This window comes from Megascapheus bottae, chromosome 12, assembly GCF_031878675.1.
Source record: "Megascapheus bottae isolate mThoBot1 chromosome 12, mThoBot2.hap1, whole genome shotgun sequence".
In the NCBI taxonomy this organism is placed as follows: domain Eukaryota; kingdom Metazoa; phylum Chordata; class Mammalia; order Rodentia; family Geomyidae; genus Megascapheus; species Megascapheus bottae.
The window spans coordinates 17,605,384-17,622,321 of NC_143520.1; positions in this window are offsets into that span (position 1 = coordinate 17,605,384).

A 16,938-nucleotide genomic window follows, 5' to 3' on the forward strand; every position below is an offset into this window, starting at 1 on the left:
CTGATCTTAAAGCATTGGCTAGGGAGTGAAGAGTGAGAGGGGTAGATTTTTATTGATGAGGTGAAGTGGGAGGCATTTCTATCTGTTGCATGGCGGATATGAGCGTTGGGGTACAGGGACTGGAAGGCTCCGGAATGCCTGGCTGATTCAGTGCCTCATACCTCTCTGTGCACAATTGATTAAATGGTTTTGAAATTCTAGTATAAGATCTGGGCTGGAGTTTGAGGCTTTGGAGTCACAACCAAGAGCCTCAGGACAACATGAGCTCATTATTTACTTTACGATGACATTTATTATCATTGCATATATTATTGAAGTTGACAATTGTAGCAACTCTGTGAGTTTAACTAAAAATGAATTGTAAATTCACAGATTCATCTAAAAACCAAGATTATTGGAACAATAACAAGAGAACTGGCACTAAAATGTGTTGCCTTTGGTTCTTATTATATCAAAAAGAAAAAAATGAAACAAAATAACATTTTCAATTTAGGAAACTTAAATTATTGATGCATGTCACTCCAAGTATCTTTAGCACAGGCAAAACGTGACCCATTATTTAGAAAGTCTAGTCTTGTCCTCTGCTAGAACTTGCTCTTTCCCCAGGGTGAGGAATCCAAGTGCCCATGAAAATGTCCCCACAAGAGACCATGCCCTCTTTCAAGAACACATCCCAGGCACTTGAAATTCCCTACCACAAATAAGCCTGAGTGTATTTTCAGGAACCATGTCTGACTCTTCTCCAGATCTGTGCTCTTAAGGTTTTAAAGTGGCCCCAATATCCATCTACAAATAAGTTGAAGAAAAGAAGCTAGTTGAGGTTTAAGGGTGGGAGGATGGCAGACAATAGACATAACATTGGGATGGTAGGTACTAAGGGGAAAAAGTCTACCTAATTTCCCTACTTTCCCCCTTCCCCTTCTCATTCTGAAAATGCTCTTATAAATAAGAAGGCAAAAGAATCTAAAGTTTAAATCATCTTTCCAGGTTTTTATTACAATTTGTCAAGATAGAAAGGGAGAACATACTCGATTTTTATGAGGGGATTTTTGGACAGGTTTATAACTTTAAAAATAATTCCTTACTTGATCTCTTTTAAAAATCCCTTAAATATTTACCATGCATATCTTTGGACAGTAGTCATTTCTTCCCAAAAAGCTTAATGCATTCTTTTTTAAAATAATAATCTTACTGAAGTTTTAAAATTTTATTAAATATTTCCATAATAACTGCCAGCCGTAAGTCCTCATTTTCTATACTTGTTCTTTTTGTAATCTACAACAATAGCCACACTATGTTCTATTATGACCCTTTGAATGTGTTTACATTTCTAGTGATGATGATAGATTTATCTTGATCCTTCTGTATTTTTATTGAATTTGATTCTCCTTGTGATCAGCATTTGCACTTTTCTGGAATTAGGAGTACAACTAATAGAGTATAAAACAGGACATGGAATGGAACATTTCTCTGGTAGGCTCACAGTGGGAAGTGACAAGCAAGATGCCAGAGGCTCATACCTATAAACCTAGCTATTCAGGAGGCTGAGCTGGAAGGGCACAAATCTAAGCCAGTAAACTCAGAAAATTCTGTGAGACTGCATCTCTAAAATAATCAGCAAAAGAAAAAGGCATGAAGTGTGGCTCACGTGTTAGTGCTTTCTTTCTACTCAAAATTTACCTGAAAATACTTGCTCTTGTTTTTTGTGTTTTTTATACTATATCATCAATTGCCATCAATGCCTCATCCATACAATATTGTATATTTTATTTTTTTCTTTCCTGTACATCCTTTTTCTCAGCCAAGAACAGGAGTAGTAGACTTCCTTTAGAGAGATATGTGGAAAATATTCTTAGCTTTGTGGGATTTATGGTCTCTGTCAGAACTCTTCAACTCTACCTGTGGCTGGAATTCAACCCATAGATGAAACACAAACAATGGGTGTGGCCAGATGCAATTGAGATTTTATTTGTGAAAGATGTTATGCTGTATTTGGCATCATTTCCTGACCCATGATCTAGGGCAATGATCATATCTTCCATATACCCATTAAAAAATCCCCTGCTTCATTATTTTTTTGCCCCTTAAACTACTGCTTATCGTTCTGAAGATGTTTATGAGGAAAATTCTTCAGTGCAAAGCATCTCATTTTCTTGCAACCCATTTCTTCTATAATCAGCTCACTATGGCTTCTGACCCGGCCACTCCATTGGTATTTTTCTCCCACTGATCACCTCTAGCCTCCTAATTGCCTATTTTCTCTCCTAATCCTACATGGATTCTCTAATGCCAGGCACTGTGATTAAATACTCTGTCTTGGAAATCCTTCCTCACTTGGCTTAACAACAGCAAATTCTGTCCCTCAGCACAAAATGTCATGTTGCCTTCAATAAGTACTTTCCTAGTATCCGTTCCTTTCTTCTTAAATGTTGATTGAACTCCACAACTTTATTTAATTAATTAATTTATTTATTTATTTATTTGTGGGTCATGGGACTTGAACTCAGCCTGGGCACTGTCTTGGCGCTCTTCAGCTCATAGCTACCCTACCCCCGGGCCTGGGTGTTGTCTCTGAGCTCTTCAGATCAAGGCTACCAGCCTATCCTTGAGCCTAGCCCCACTTCCCGCTTTCTAGAGGTTAATTGGAGACAAAAATCTCAGGTTCTTTTGAACATGGGCTGGCTTTGAACCTTGATCCTCAGATCTAAACCTCCTGAGTAGCTAAGATTACAGGCATGAGCCACTGCTCCCAGCTACAACTTTTTTTTTTTTATCTAATTGTACATACTTCATTCTCAGCCACATCTGCCTTGAACAAACAAAATATCTAGCCAATTCCCATATGGCCAGGATTGGAAAATTTCCTTATAAAATTTTGACGTCTCTCTCAGATTTCTCAAGGCACTCCTTTGGTTATAGAAGCTAAAATCCTTGGCCTGCTCTAATTCTCTGTGGAGAGACAAAATGTAGTATTGCTGAGTCATATAATCAAGTCTCCAAAAGGGTAGATTCTTGAGCTTTCTTCCTACAGAAAAGAGGGCAACAAATTCTCTTTAAGTTTTCAGGGGACTATGTGCAACATTCACCACAGTTTCCTTATTGGTTGTTTAGTATCTTATAATTATTTCTGTATTTATATTGACGTCCTTTGCATGTTCCCTGTCTTTTTCCCCACCTTTCAAAACCTAATTGGTCAGCAAATAGTTTTTATTCTACCTGTAAATTCTCTTAGATATAGGTTCTCTTCTGCTAAAATTCAAGCTCTGCTTCCAGTCCTTTTCCCTCAAGAAATAGAACCTAGATATATAAGTCCTTTTGTAATCTGATTATGTGCAATATATCCATTTTTATCCCTCTAGATGCATTTATGTACTTCAATATTGTTTTCTATCCTGTTTCCAGAAAGTGCTAGGCACACTTAGCTTCATCTATAATGATCCAATTTCGTCTCATGTCAAAAATATTATCTGTCTCTATTCTAGTTGTTTAGCTCTGTCCTACTCTGTGTAGCAACATCTTCTAAGCAGATTTAATTATATTTTGTTTCTTTACTCAATTTCCTAAAAGATAGATTATCAGTTTTATATTGGTAGGGAACTAAATTCCCACCATATTGGACAGGAATTATGTTAATCAGCACACAATGTATTAGTAATATTGTTAAATTTTAAACTCTTTTTTATGTAGTTAGAATTTTATTTTATTTTTTCCATATATTTTTATTGTAATTAATAGAAGGGTTACATTATAGTCACCAGATAGAAGGTGCATTACTTCACATACAATGAAATGCTTTCTCATATCTTAGTCCCCCATTTCCCTCCCCCCACTCTCACCCCTCATCTTGATTTCCCCCTTCCCTATCCTATTTCAAATAACCAAATACGTATTTATACAGTATATCAGATAACAAGGTAAAATACTATAACACTATGAGATAACCAAGTGACAGCAAAAGAGATGAAAGATAACATAATACACTAAGGACAACAAGTACTCATTATATGACTTTTGTTTCTATATCCTGGAGGTCCTTTCACTTAGTGTCATACCGTATGGCCTTATGTGTCTAGCTTTTTTTCATATATTTTTATTGTAATTAAGAGAAGGGATATATTATATTCACCAGCTAGAAGGTGCATTACTTCACAAATATTGATACCCTTTCTCAAGTCATGGTCCCCATTTCCCTCCCCCCTCCCCCCGCACAGCTTGATTTACCCCCACCCTATCCTATTTCAAATAACCAATTAAGCATATATAAAATATATCAGATAACAAGATGAAATATTGTAACAATATGAGATAACCAGGGGACAGTAAAAGAGATGAGAGATAACATAGTGTTTTAAGGACAACAATCACTCATTATATGGCTTTTGTTTCTTTATCCTGGAGGTCCTTACATTTAGTGTCATACTATATGGTCTTATTAGTTACCTTATACTAGTTGGCTTTCGTTTCAGTAACTAAAAATCAAGTTTTAGAGATTCACAGGCAATGTTTTCTTAGGATTTTAGATTTTACACTTTTAGTATATAAAATACTTCTAAAAAATTGACAGTTGGCATGAAAATAGAAAGGAGAGAAAAAAGAGGGAGAAGACAACTTTTCTTTTTCTGTTGGTTGATTTCCTGAATATATGTGAAGGAATATTTGCTTGTAGCTTTTTGTTTTTAGTATAGGAGTTTGGTAAATGATAAAATTGAATAAGTAACCAGGAAATGGTAAGTATTGTAACTTTTTAAGATTAATGATCTCTAATTGATTTTAAATTTTATATGTCAATTGTTTTGAAACATTATTTAACTTACCTGAATCTTCAGAGCATTAATCAAATGCATATAATTCCACCTTGTCTGCAAAATCTTACCATGATGAGGAAATGCCCCTCTCAACCAAACAACTTTATTGTGCTTATTTAACCCAGAAGTTGACTCATGACAGTGCATGTTTTGTGCTTTGTGCTGCTTTCCCAGTCTCTGACTGGAATGTCCATCCTCCCTGACCAAGACAATTTCTAACACCCTTTCAAAACCTCAGGTAGATCCTAATTATGTATCTATTAATTAGATACTCAGATCCTTCCTAAAGTTCACAATTAAAACTACACAGTTATTACTATGGAATATTGGGTTGTTTTTGTTTTGGTTTTGGTTGTGGGACTTGAACTCTGGTCCTGGGCTCTGTCCAGGATACTGCCCTACCCCTTAAGGCATAGGGCCACTTCTGCTTTTCTAGTGGTTAATTGAAGATAAGAGACTCACAGATTTTAGTGCCTGGGTGGCATGAGCCACAGCACCCAACTTGGAATATTGTTTTTAACTTATCAAAAGAATAGAGTTCTTGTTCACCATTATTCTTATTGTTATTAATTATTTGAGGCTTCTGGAATCTCAACTTCTGAAATAAGAGCAAATGGAAAGTCTTATGTGGCTCAATGGTAGTGTTGGTGCTTAATATGTTCTATGTTTGAGCCCTAATACCAAAAATAGAAGGGAGGCTGGAAAAACATGCTTGTACATGAAACACTGGTAAGTATTGAATCTTTTTTGTTGTTGTTTTCGCCAGTCCTGTGCTTGAGCTCAGGGTCTGTGCACTGTCTTTGAACTTTCTCAAGTCTGGAACTTTATCACTTGAGCCTCAGCACCATTTCTGGCTTCTTTCTATGTATGTGGTACCAAGGAATTGAACCCAGGTCTTCATGCATGCTAGGTATGCACTCTACCACTAGGCCAAACTCCTGGCCCCAGCATTGAGTCTTTATTGAGTTATTCAAGGTTATGAGAAGCTATTCCAGCATAACTGAAGTGGTCCCTTTCTAAGTTTTGGTCTGTTTATTTTCAGAGTGTAGTTTGACTCATTCAATGGTTCAAGATATAGGGTTCTAGTAATTTTATGCTTTTGTGGTCCTGAATATGAATTCAGCCATGGCATAAGGATTTTGATCTGAATGCCATATGAGTTCACCAAGGGATTAGTTTGGAGTCTTCTCTGCTGTTTAATACAAAGGAAGACATTCCACTAAAGCAGATGAAATAAATAATTAATCTACAGTTTCATTTCTTACAATCCTATTGAATCAGAAAACAGTTATGGAGGCCTATTGGCTTCAGTTAGGAGTTGTTTAGCTCACTGAGTGAGAAGAAATAGAGATTGCACTGAGAGGAATCATTCAGTAATCTGACAGTTTATTACAAATGGATACAAACTGTTAGCCTCCTTTTATTTTTGTACTATTATGCTTTTTACCTTTATACATCTATTTTATTTCAGAGTGTCCATAGTTCCATTCCAAAGTTGATTATACATATATATATATATATTCAAAATACTATCCTTTAACACTAAAAGCTTAACAAAAATTGTTAAAGAAAGTATTATTCAAGAAGGAAAATGATATTTATATGTAATTATTTAAAGAGGAGTAACTTATGAATCAACAAAATATTATTTTCTGTTTTTACAAAAAAATCAATGTTTCTTCAAATAATCCTTAGGCTAGGTTGTTTTTTGCTCGCATATATAAATAATATTCAGGAGTCTTAGGTCTAAGGATCCTGGTTCAAAACCAGCCCAGGAAAGAAAGTCTATTAGACTTTTATTTCCAATTAACCATTAAAAATTTGGAAGTGAACCTGTAGTTGAAGTGAGAGAACAGTAGGCTTGAGCAAAAAATGCTCATAGAACAGCCCCAGACCCAGAGTTCAAGCTCCAGGACCGTGTGTGTGTGTGTGTGTGTGTGTGTGTGTGTGTGTGTGTGTACATGTACCTTTTCAGATATCCATTTTTTTCTTTATTTTAACTTAATAATAGACATCCATCCTTTCCTCTTAATGATTGAAGTATATGTATATCCAGGACAATATTTTATAATCAAATGATAGAAAGACTTTTTTTGTGAAGTGTGGTGATTCTGATGGGAAAATCTTACGTCGTCTTTCAGTTGTAAAATCATCGGTTATCATCTGTTAACACATTCCCTGTTAAAAACATTTTTGCCAGGTTGGCACTAGGCTAAATTTTGCTGTACAATGATTATACACAAACTCTAGAGGAAGATGACTGTAATTCCAAATATATTTAAAATAGAAAAAATAAGATTATTGCAATAAATCTAACATCACAGCAACCAATTCAAGGAGCTTAATTATGACACTACTAAATGTGAAAATCTATTCAGTGCTAGGAACACTTTACACATTACATTCACACTGAAGATTGGCTGTTAAGAGCTCATTACTGGTATTTTTCTAAAGAGTGGTTTATTAAACACAGTTACCTAATAAGCATCTTTGGTGGTGAAAATTGCTGAAAACAGTAATGAGTCTGATTAGACTTCATTTCAATTACGACAGCTTGTCTAGGACAAAAAATACATATACATACGTATATATTCTTCAGGCATTGGAGCCTAGCTACATGGCACTACAGAATTTTAAAAATAAACAAACATCTCTGTATTTCCTTCTCACAGCTCACTAATGAACAGAGAATTGTCCGATCCATTGCCCAATTTACACACTGGAAAACTGGATGGACAAAGTGGATGGACTATCATGTTTGCTTAAAAACAGCAAAGGCTGCCTTGACTAATATGTCTAAATAAGGTCACCTTTGGTTTCTCTGAGTTTTTTTTTCTTCTTCTCCTTAGAAATAATAAAAGTAAAGAAATTGGAAGTTTAAACATGAGCTTATCTCTACAATTTTAGTGAGCATATTGGAAAGGAAAAAATAAAAGAAACTAAGCTTTGTGCACGTGTCCTAATATTTTCCCAAATTGTAAGATAATGATCTTTATACATCAAACTTGGTTGTATTTTTTTAAAGGGTGTTATTTAGTTGTGTTTTAAAGCTAACCTTGTGATCGAATGTTACTCAAATTGACAAACAAAACTATTAGTGAAAAAAGACTTTAAGTGGTTAAGCTGTCATAAACTGTCATTTTTTTTGTCATTGGTACTCTAGAAACATTTTAATGCTTCTATGAGTTAAGGCCAGGGATACATTCAACTATGTTATGCCATATTTTTAATTGGTGCTTTAAAAACTATCATTTGCTATCTAACTGGATAAAATAACTTCTAAACCAAAATATTAAATCAATGGCTGGATATAGAAACATTCAGTTTTTAAAAGCCATGGCAAACAGCCTCACCTAAAACTGCATAAGTTTGGCCACAGGGTAAATGTAAAACAATCAAAATTACCATCTCAATTGAAAAAGAGTTACTTATACAAAATATCCAGTATGGATCTGTGATTCCTCATTAATTCTATAAATTGTTTATTTGATTTTACTGGACAGAAAATACAAAGATAATTCACATTAGGAATTGAAATGCTTTCTTAGGTGGCCCAGTTAATGGAGTAAAGTTCTCACTGATTTTCATATAAATTCAGACTTTCATCAAAATGAGCTTTTTGTTTGTTTGCGATGGTCATGGGACTTGAACTCTGGGCCTGACCTCTTCAGCTCAATGGTACCATCCTACCCCACAGCACCACTTCTGCTTTTCTAGTGGTTAATTGGACATAAAGAGTCTGACAGACTTTAGTACCCAGACTGGCTTTCAACTGCAATTCTCAGAACTCAGCCTCCTGAGCAGCTAGGATTACAGGCATGAGCCACCTCGCCTGGCTCTGTTTTTGTTAACTTTATAGCTTGGAATTCATTTTGGGTTTTCTGTTAACTAGGCAAGTTGTGGACTACCAAAATTACACAAAATTTAAAGAAGTAGCAGAAAGATTGTACGTTTTTAGCATTAACAATTGAAACTAGCAGATTTAAATTTTCTTCCAAATTATCTGTTCATTTTTAATGTGATAGTGAAATACCTTCCTTTTCTCTAAAATGACTTGAAGCAATGTACTTTATCTGTAACTATGTAGGTCCGTAAAATAATTTAGAGCCATCAATAAGTAGCATGTATTTTATAGTTTAATCTGTAAGGAAGTAACATCCTTTTGGCATTTACCCTCTACTGAAAGCAGTATTGAAAATAATTTTGCTTTTAGTTTCTGTAGTTGAAGCAGAGGAAGAAAAGAATTAGATTGGAATCATTTGAGGAATGAGTAGAAAAAATAAAAAGACTCTGACTCAATCATTTCAATAAATGTGTCCTAAATCTAAACATGAAATGAGTTGTGGTAGGGTGAGTGGTAAACCTACCAGTGGTTTTGAGTTAAAATGACATTTTAACTGGTCATTGTTAATGATCATAGATGATGAAATTGCACAGATACATATTGTCATAAAGAGCACAATCAAGCTGCGTTTGGAGCAGTACTTTTATTTACTTGCCTTCTTCTGTTCACAAGTTTCCATGGACTGTCTGTTGAGCACCTTCTCCAGTACAGGGAATGCCACTTCCATTGAGGTTGCTAGATCCTCCCCTGTTTCTGTCTCATTATGCCACTTTCTTTGTTTTTGCAAATGGAAAGCCTGCAGCACTAATGACTATACTGCCATTCGTTTGCACTGCACTTTAACCACATTCTGTTTATCTGGAAATCAGTGCACCTCAATTATAGGTGGTGCTCAGATTTATGTCCCCTGGCTGTAGACTGGGTCTGGGAGGGGAGAATAAAAAGGTGTTGAAACTACAGTGACTGTTGAGAGCTCTTCACTTTTAATCCTGTGCTTCATTGATTGTATTCCAAACCAGTCTATCTTTGTACATCCTTTATGTGGAAGAAACAACACTAAACGTACCAAAACTCATTTCTTATGTAGCTTTTCCCACTGCCTTCAGATCAAAGTTATTTTCTTCAGGCTGGACGAAATTATACACAGGTCCCAGGAGTGAAGGACACTGAATTAATGCACTATGTCACCCAGACCTGACTATACAGGATTTTTTTCCCCAAAGTCCAAGACAATATTTTACTATTACACTAAAAAGTAAGGCAGAAATTTCCAAAATAGATGAAAAAACATAATCTAACAAATTTGTGTCTGTGCTTTCCATATTTTAGAGTCACCTAAAACGGGGTTGTTTTAAGAGAACAAAAGGCTTGTAAATAATATTTAAGGAATAGTTATTTTCCAGTGTCTAGCCAAGAAATTTACAAATAAGCAGTCTGTGGAAGGTGTGTGTGTGTGTGTGTGTGTGTGTGTGTGTGTGTGTGTGTGTGTGTGTGTGTTATGTATGCAAACTTCTCTTTTAGAATAAGAATCCAGAAACCACTGAAAAGGGGATGGGTGCAAATTCTATTTTATACTAGATTGAAGAAAGGGTTTAGGAGATTCTGAATTAGTTTATTGACCCTTGTCAGCTTGGTGTATTGGGTATAAATGAATAGAGTTCAGTTTAAATATAACTAAATTGAGCTTTGCATTTAGTTACTTCAAACAGAATGATTGCCTGGAAGTAAATATTTGCAAATAGTCATGTATGCACATCATGGCTAATGTAGCATTTTAGGATTGTGACTGAATAAGTAAAACAGGTGCATAATAAATCAAGGTGCGAATGCCTGTGATGGGTTAAATAAAAGTTCAAATATGCTAGATGCCAATGTAGTATTTTTTGAATCAACCACAAAAACCTCAGTTTTTAAGATGATTGTAAATATTATCTCTGTAAAGTCTATTTTTAAAAATAAACATGCAAAGCCTTTAGGAAATTTGCAATATTTTTGGCATTTATATTTCTTTTCCTGGATGAGTCATACTGGCTGCATATTCTGAATCTAGCATGGGCCTGTCTGGTTGTGTTAACCCCGTTTATCCCCAAATGCTAAGGCTCACCTGTTATTTGCACACATAAGAGGGTTGATTCTGCAAAACAAGAGGAGTGCTCTGTGGTAACACAACATACATATGCATTAGCCACACCAGTCCCTATAGATAGCCCTGGTGTATCCTGATGATCTTTGTATGACAAACAGAACTGGGTGAAGGTAAGAGAGTCTTAATGGATTGAAAAGTAAAGGAGAAAAGGGAAGAGAAGCTATAATGAATGAAAGGCTACAGAGTAATATTTTTATAGGTTATCTACAAAACACTAATGAAACTCATTATCAAATGTCTAAAATTTACAGTAGTAGAATAAACCATGTAATATTTGCCTTGCTATTAGAAAACCAGTCCACATACATTGCTCCCTTGCGGGAGTTGGCAGCACCTCACATTCAGAATATAAGACATGGGCATACCTATTTATATGTATATGCAGAGTCATGTTAATAAAAGTTACCAGAGGGTATATACAGAATTTTAATGGTATTCTATATATGATTTTTAGGTAATTATTCAAAACTTTGTTTATGTAAAACCTTTATTAAAAACTATTTCTCCCCTCTATGCCAAAACATGTCTGAATTAGTTTTTAAAACTATATGGGCTGGGTGCACTGGCTCATGCTGGTAATCCTAGCTACTCAGGAGGCTGAGATCCAAAGATCATGGTTCAAACCCAGCCTGGGCACTAAAGACTATGAGACTCATCTCCGATTAATCATTAGAAAACCAGAAGTGGTGCTGTGTCTCAAGGCGTAGGGCAGTAGGTAGCCTTGAGCTGAAGAGCTCAGGGACAGTGCCCAGGAGCAGAGTTCAAGTCCAATGAACAACAAAAACAGAAACAAAAAAGCAAACAACAAACCACACCCTCCAAGAAAACTGACTATTTTAGAACTCTGTGCTGGAAAAACAAAATATATATGGAGGTTAGTGTGTTGACCTCAAGCTATCAGGTTATAATTTCTCTACAAGAGGTAAAGGCCTTGCAGAAATGCCAGTGTGACTGCTTATAAAGGATTATTCTATGCAAATATAGTACAAGGGGTGGAGAAGAGTAATTCAAAAGTCATTATAATTTCAAATATTGAGATAAGAAAGTATGATTTAAGAAGCAAAATCATTTGACAGTTTTGGGTTTGTTTGGTATTTTTGGCCAGTCCTGGGGCTTGAATTTAAGGCCTGAGTATTGTCCTTGGGCTTTTTCAATGCTAGTGCTCTACCTCTAGAGCCACAGTACCACTTCCAGGTTTTTTCTATGTATGTAGTACGGAGGAATCGAACCCTGATCTTCATGCATGCTAGGCAAGCATTCTAACACTAGGCCAAACTCCCGGAAGTTTCAATTCACATAATTGTATTATCTTATTTTGAGATTGCATGTTTTTTCTTCTTTTTCTTTTTTTCTCATTTTATTTTTATTTTTTATTATCAAGGTAATGTATAGAGGGCTTACATTTACATTTGCCAAATAGTAGGTGCATTACTTCTCATACATTGATACGCCGTCTTATGTTTTTGTCCCCGTTTCCCTCTCCCCACCTCTTCCCCATCTTGTTTTCCACCCTTTCCAAGACTGCAGGTTTTGAAGGCATTTTTAGTTTACATTCTCTAAGTACTTTGTTTCTTAGGGCTTTTTTCTAAAATGTTGAGTCACTAATAGCACTAAAAGTAAACAAAATACCAAGAAAACATTGTGAACTTTTGATCATACTGTTTTGTTGAGTGTATGAGAATCTTTCTAATTTTCATAATCAGTATTCGCTCTTGAAAATTTCCTGTTCAGTAGCTGTCCTGAAGTTGAAAGAAAATGATTCATAAAATTTTGGAGATTATTTTACCTTTTTATGTTCTATGTTTAATGTACCTCTGGCTTTTTCAAAATACAGTAATATCTGTATAATTCACATGAGGAAAATATTTTCACAAAATATTATTGCTTTGGATAATTCTAGTAACAGTCTACTATGGTAGATAATGTGTAATCTTCTCTATGTTTTATAGTTGAGGAAAGTAAGAATGATTTGTTTAAACAACTTAATTAAGATTAAGACAGGCACTGACATAGGGGAGTGATGATGTTGCTCAAGTGCTGAAATGCCAAACCTTGAGTGAAAAAACCAGGTGAAAGTGTGAGTCCCTGAATTCAAGCCCCTGTAACAGCACAAGATGGAGGTGGGGGAGGGGGTAAGGGAGGAGGGAGAGAGAGAGAGAGAGAGAGAGAGAGAGAGAGAGAGAGAGAGAGAGAGAGAGAGAGAGAGAGAGAGAGAGAGAGGGTGCACCAGGACTGTGTTGGGTGAGTGATTTGAAAGCCTGGAATTTTCTCTCTTCCATTAAAATTTTGCAGCTGCTTTGTGTTTCTTTAATCTTGTACTCCAAGGATCTAGTAATGGTTCTACAGAAAATTCAGGTTGCCAGGTACCATTGGATCACACTTGTAATCCTAACTAGGCAGGAGGCTTAAGTCTGAGAATTGTGCATCAAAGGCCAATCCAGGCAGGAAAGTCTGTGAGTCACTTAACACAAATTAAGCACTAAAAAGCCAGAAGTAGAGCATTGTGATAAAGTGTGAACTTTGGACACAAAAGCACTGGCATTGAATTCAAGTCCCTAGTCTAGCACAAATAAATAATGACCAAAATATATAAAACTAAATATTCCTCAAGCAATATTCAAGGCACAATAATAAATAAAATGCCAAACTGAGAGGGTAGTATCAAGGTTACACTGGATCATTCGAAAGTTATATTAATCCCTAAAATCAGAGTGTGAATTTATGTGAATGTGAAATGAAGAAGAATGAAGAAGACAAAAGTATAAAATGTATCATCATCTTGTAAAACAAAGCACAAAAGAAACCAGTTTCCTTTGTTTAACATATCAGCATGCAGCTCCAAAGTTTTGCATGTCATAGGCCCTAAGTTGTTTTATTTGTTTGATGTGACTGTATCAACTTGTGATTTTCTCAGTTACATTCATATCATGAAATTTCTAATTTTGATATTCAGATGATGGAAGAAGATTAAATAAAGGAGAATGTATAATCTCTCTCTTTCTTATCTCTAAATTTTCCCTGGTTTCCTGTTACTTTTTTCATATGATATCATAGTTTAAGGCTAGGAAATATCAGGAAACAGACAGGAATTTTCCAGATCAAATGGATTAGGACAAGTAAAAGTAGATACTGCTGTGTTGGCCTCTTAGCTGACAAGCATGCACAGACAAGAGAAGACTGCTGAATTTGCTCAAACTCGTCATCTGTTCATTGTAGAATAACAATAAGTAAATATTGCGCAGGGCCAGTTTTCAGTACCAGGAGGTTTGCAGCCTCTCCCTCAGAAGGATCTTCAAAGCATAATTTTGGGAAAATGAATTTGCTCTTCTGAATTTGACATTTTAAGTTCTCCGTGTATTTGTAATGCCACTGAGAGATGATGACTTTGTTACATTGTTAGTCAGAGGAGAGAATAAACAGTTATAATTATTTTCTGGTATTTAAGCATTGAAAGTAGTCATGAAAAGGTCAGAGATAAGCTAACACAAAAGGATGTAATAGGCACAGTGATGTCACACAAGCCTGTCTGAGTGTTATGCTGCTCTTATAGAGCAAGCTAGCCCACCACGACTGCAGGTGCTCACCTCAGATCCTTCCTTGCCCGTAGGAAGTCAGTGGAAATAAGTGTAGAGGCCCTGGCAGTTAGAATTATGCTATAAGAACATGACAGAAGAGAGCTTTGGAAGACCCAAGGAGGAACTGTTCAACTGTTTAACTGTGGCCCTGATGAATGGAGAAATTGTGTGGTGGGGGTTGAGTAGTACTGTATCAAATTAACATTTTCAGTAATCTGTGCCAAAAATAAATTTCAGAAGAACTCCTAGCTATATATTCCCAATTTCTTTATACTGTGAATATTTTTATCTTGCCTTTATTTTATGCCTTATTATGATCCAGTTCTTCATAGTTTTGAAACTCTGGTAGGAGTTTATAGAGAGTCTTACAGTATAGTTGTTTTGTTGCAAAACTAACTAGTGTGAATTATTTAGCTTCTTTGCTGTAACTTTTTTGTTGTAAACTAAGGATATCAGTCCTGAGTTATCCTACATCACCAAAGCAACAACAATAATGAAATAAAACAATCAAAGCATTACTCTATAATACAGATTATTTAAAAAATGAAACTAATAAAAGAAAAACATTACACACAAACAAAGAGCAAAATAAAAGATGTAAAGCAACAAGGGAATAACTGTTTTGTTTTTATTTTTAATCATATTTTATTGTGAGGGTGATGTGGAGGGATCAAGTTACATTCATAAGGTGGTCAGTACATCACTTAAACACTGAAACCCTGTCCCATGTTTTTCTCCCACTTCCCCTCCCCATCTCCTCCCAATCATCTTTTTGCTTGTTTTTCTTATTAATTTTGTTTTCTTTTATTTTTTGCCAGTCATGGGACTCAACTCTGGGCCTGGGTGCTGTCCCTAAGCTCTTCAGGTCATGGTTGCTGCTCTAACCCTTGACCCACAGCGCCAGTTCCGGTGTTCTGGTGGTTAATTGGAGATAAGAGTCATGGACTTTTTAGTGCCCGGGCTGGCTTTGAACTGTGATCCTCACGTCTCAGCCTCCTGAGTAGCTAAGATTACAGTCGTGAGCCATCACATGTTGCTTGTTTGTTTTAAACTTATCAGTAATGAAATGACACAAATGCTATCCAAACTACCCCATTGTACAAGGAAAATAAACGAATTTATGTGTGTTTAACTTTAGGCTGTGACAATAGAATTAGGATAAAATACACAGGTGTTTTGCTATCATTTCTTCCATTTCTAGAAACATGATGAATTTGTCTTGCAATTCATTTTCTACTACTTATTTAAAAGAAATTTGCCAAAAGTATGGAGAATTTTCTTATAAATAAATAAATATTGGAATAAATCTTCAGTTTTCTTTAAGAACTCTTTTTCTTAGTTTCTTCACTGTCTGAATTGGAATTTTGGTTGCAGTTGTTTTGCTTTGTTTTGCTTTGTGTAGGTGGTAGCATCTTTCTATACAGCTCAGGCTGGCCTCAACCTTGCAATCTTCCTGTCTCCAGCTCTAAAGTGCTGGGAATACAGCTATGTTTTGTGATGTCTGACTGTTTTCTGCATTTTTAACTTCACCTGTTTAAGCTATTTCCAAACAACAGTCAGTGTTATCATCCTTGAGTTAAATCAGTCTGGGAAGGCAGCCTAGTGGCAGAATGCTTGGCTAGCACGCACAAAGCCCTGGGTTCAATTCCTCAGTACCACAGAAACAGAAAAGGCCAGAAGTGGTGCTGTGGCTCAAGTGGTGGAGCCATTGCCTTGAAAAAGCCCAAGGAAATTGCCCAGGCCCTGAGTTCAAGCCCCAGGACTGGAAAAAAATTGAACAGATTACAAGTAATGCTAAAATAGTGTTATTTATGATTTTTTGTTTCTATGATTTGAGGAACAATCATCAAAGCCTTGTCCTTGTCTCTTTATTTGAGTGCCAAGTTTTGTAACAAAGGTTAGGTTCCTTCTCTCAGTTATTGTGATCAAACAGGGTGTGATATTTTTGGTGAAAGAATATTTAGGCTCTGCTTTTTTATTATTCTTGTAAAAATATCACCTCACTAAACAGAAAAACAGTAACAACAGAAACAAGTTTTGCTATTATGTCCAATTAGTGTTAACATTCGAGAAATGAAGGAAAGACTCTCCAAACCAGGACCATCTCTGAACACAGATTTCTTTAGATCTTACTAATATTAAGAATTATTGTTTGATTAACTATTACCTTGTGTTTCAAATCACATTAACGATTTCAAAGCACTATCTAAAATTTCATGTGTGGGGGAATGTAAATAATTCTGTTCCCTTAAGATTAATCAAAACTCAAGCTTGCTCTTTGCTGGCCTGTGAAGGTTACTGTTATTTAGTATGCATCAATAAATAAACTTTTAATTATCTTTGTAAGCACATCCAAAAATAGCATGAGATTCAGAAGGCAATGGTGTAACCAGTAATTGTGCCGAGCAAATAATCCTGATGGATAAAAATCTTTGCTTAATTTCAGATAGAATAGAAATCTTATAAAATTTAATTAGTTTTGCTAAACTATGCAGAAATGCCTAGTGAAAGTGGACACTGTTTTCTTTCAAAAAAAGGGGAAAAAAGAAAGGAAGGAAAAAAGAAAAG